A 3,520-nucleotide genomic window follows, 5' to 3' on the forward strand; every position below is an offset into this window, starting at 1 on the left:
GTAAATAATATTTTGGCATTGGTTCAAGAATCCCAGTTTTTCTAGTCTCAGAAGGGTTGAAAACCAAATGGCATTAAACATTAGGAATCCCTGAATTGGAGCTTAATGATAAGAATGTCAATCCAGGAAACTACAATGCTATAGAGAACACTTTTGTAAGAAATTATTTCATCACAGGAAAAATCAACATTGCAGAATGGGAGTCCTTGCAAAATGCAATCAACAAGATTGCGGTGGTTACAGAATGGGAATCGTTTTAAAATGTAGCCAAATAGACCATTATACCAGGGGGAAATCCTAACAAGATAGAATTAAAAAAGAGAAAGATAAATTCGGAGGTAGCTACAGGTAGACATATGTGCAATATTTCAATCTGGACATAACAAATTCACAACAGGAAGATCTGGTGGGAAGGTTCATTTTTCCCCCTCGATATGCTCCAAATTCCAAGCACCCCTGCATTAGCAACACACATGTGTCAAAAGATTGCAACCAAGTCAAAAATTCGAAATTCAAGCCAATTTGGAGTGTGGCGCTACGCTCCTGGCTATGGCGTTGCGCTTCTAGAAGTGTGGCGTTGCACTTAGCCCTTTAGTGTTGTACGTAAGACTCAACACACTTTCGAAAATCCCATTTTCGAAGATCAAATATGACACCTAGAGATGAAGATGGTGCTATAATGATGTAGGATCTTTCAACAGGTCAATGTGTAACTCCTCTAATGGGGCACACATCCTGCATATGGACACTTGCTTTCAGTTGTGAAGGTTCAGTATTAGCATCTGGCTCTGCACACTACACTTGTATTGGATGTCAAAATAGGATACCTTGGTTTGATTCCTGGGACACCACTATTCGACATCCTGTCACAGGAAGGGGCTAATGGTTTCAAAATTTCTGAGATTGCAAAATGCGTGCTTTCCCCATTTGAGGATTTTCCTCCACCTGTCATTCCCCATTAGAGGATTTTCCTCCACTTGTCAAATTAGCTCAAGCACGTAAAATCAAGGGTTCTAAAGGAGATTGGCAAGAATTTTTAAATTCCAATAATAATAAATTTGGTTCATCACTTTGTGATCCCGGAAAGAAATCGTGGGATGTTTTGGCAGCTTTTGTGAAGACATTTACTACCAAGGAAGACCTTAAGTTGGTTACCAAAATCATGAGGTGGAAGAAGCGCAAACTTCAGCGATCACATATGGAGTCTTTAGACATGTCTCCTGAGCAGGAGTTGGTACGTCTAACTTATAAACACCCAAAATCTGAAAGGGCTATACTCATTTCCTTCCTATCATGAGGGATGGCTGGTAACAAAATTGAGGAAGTTACCAAATTCAAGCACTTCAGAAAGGTTGATATCTATAGATTGTGAGATGGTCTGATGTGAAGAGGAAGTTGTGAAAGTTTGTGCGGTTGATCAAAATTTAGAGACTCTGATGGATCTGCTTGTGAAACCATCAAAACCTGTAATTAACTATCTGACGGAAATAACAGGAGTTACTATTGAGGATCTTGAGGGTGTAATCTGTAATTTGAAAAATGTTCAGAAGAAACTCAAGAATTTACTTGCACCAATAAAAATTGTAATAGGACACAGTGTGCATCATGACCTAAGAGCATTGAAGGTAGACCATGCTAGAGTTATTGACACAGCATTCATATTCCAATATCAGAATAAGCCTAGTTGTTACACCCCTAGTTTAAGTAAATTGTGCAAGGTTGTGCTAGGATATGAATTACATGAGGAAGGCAAGCCACACATTTGTTTGGATGATGCAATTGCTGCAATAAAATTGACCCTTGCCAAACTAGATCGTGGACTTAATGATCCTCTTGACATGGGTGATCTTGAAGTAAATGAAGCAAACTTCTCAAAACTTTATATTCATAAGATACCCGTTGGTACCTCTGAGGATAAACTGCAGAATCTTTTTCCAAAGAAATATTCAGTTGAATTTCAGGCATTCTCTCCTGTGAAGAACAAATATTGTACAACATTTGTTGTTTTCAAGACTGTGGAAGATTTGGTAACAAGTGAGATATTTTATGAATAAAACCATCAAATAATTAAGTCCCAGATTCGAGGAAATGGAGTAAAAGAGGAAAATTAGTGGTGAAAATTGAAGTGTTAGATTTGCCATGCATAAATCCAGCAGTGGTTGAGGAAAATCTCAGATTTTAGGGCTTAATATCAGCAGTTAAAGGGTGAAATAGTAGTAAAAAGGCAGATTTTGTGGAATATGGTTCCACACTTAAAGGAGCAGATACAGTGACGTTAATCCACATGGAAAACCTTCACTTAATTTGGGTTTTAAAAAACTATTTCTCATGGTTCTCGAGATAGTCTCGACATTTAGTTGCAAATTAGTTTATAATGTTGTTTTATGATAGGATTTTATTATTTTTTTTTTATTATTATTTTATTTTTTATTTCCTATCTTGAGGAAATCAAAATAGATTTGTAATTTAGTTTATAATAGGATTTTAGGATTGATTTCTATTTTTTATTTTTTATTTCCTATGTTGAGGAAATTTAAAATGATTTTGTAATATTATATAAATAGGATTAGTTTAAAGATGTAATGGTTCGATTTTTGTAGCAGAGAGAGGCTGCTTGGGACTGTGTAAAGTTTCTCTTGAATATTATTTTAATAAAGCAGTTTCTACCCTTTGGAGCAGGGATCCATCACAGTGCTAATGTCTAGTATGTTTTTCCTATAATTCACTTACATATTTTGTTTTTTTGCCTTGTTACAACATTATCTAAGAGATGTGTTAGGAATTCATTTTTACACGATGCTCCTTTCATGATGATTTTTATGTTATATGTAATGGTTGTCTTTGCAAAATTCATCCTTTGTTAGATGCTCTGTTGAGCAACCCCGTGTTCCTCTTTCATCTAACGCTGCTATTGTAGATCCATCCCTTGTTTGATGCCTGCAGGGTAGCGGGCTTTCTCTCATATTCTTCTCACATTTGCAATATTTTATTTGGCTAAACATTGCACATAATTTGCCCCAAGTTTGCCGGCAGAAACTAGCCCAAAATACATGGCTCAATAGTCCCTTCTCTTGCTGTCTTCAACCCAAAAACCTTTTAAAAAACTCCCCGCACTCCATAGCTAGCCTAAAATTCATTTATTTGCAGCATATTGTTGGCAAAGAGAGAGCCCTCTCTGGTCTGGTAGGGCTAGATGCCAGATCGAAAGCTTGGTCTGTGGTTACCTCAAAATTGCCTCTTCTCAGCCTTGAGGTTCATTCTGAGTGCTAACAACTTGGACAGGAGGAAGTGACTTTGAAAAACTCTCAGTGAATGGGGAAGAACCAAGTGGTAATTCGCCATTGGTCCCGCATATCATAGATTACAGAAGGAAGAGGTCGCAGCTTAAGAAAATCGGCCCCAGCACTACCGAGTTGCGATTTGTTATATTGCAATCGCATGTTAGAGGTAGTGGGTGTTAAATAATCGACCCCAGAGCAAGCCAGGTTGCGATGTGATACATCGCAATTGCAGATCGCAA

The 3,520-nt window shown here is 37.5% G+C and overlaps 1 pseudogene; it reads left to right on the top strand.

The window, feature by feature from the left end:
• The first annotated feature begins 1,436 nt into the window (after positions 1-1,436).
• LOC149228702 (small RNA degrading nuclease 1 pseudogene) lies at positions 1,437-2,054 on the top strand (annotated as a pseudogene).
• Positions 2,055-3,520: the final 1,466 nt, after the last annotated feature.

The sequence above is a fragment of the Pinus tabuliformis genome, chromosome J (genome assembly GCF_031772625.1).
Source record: "Pinus tabuliformis cultivar Carrire ecotype Pingquan chromosome J, CPIR1, whole genome shotgun sequence".
Lineage (NCBI taxonomy): Eukaryota > Viridiplantae > Streptophyta > Pinopsida > Pinales > Pinaceae > Pinus > Pinus tabuliformis.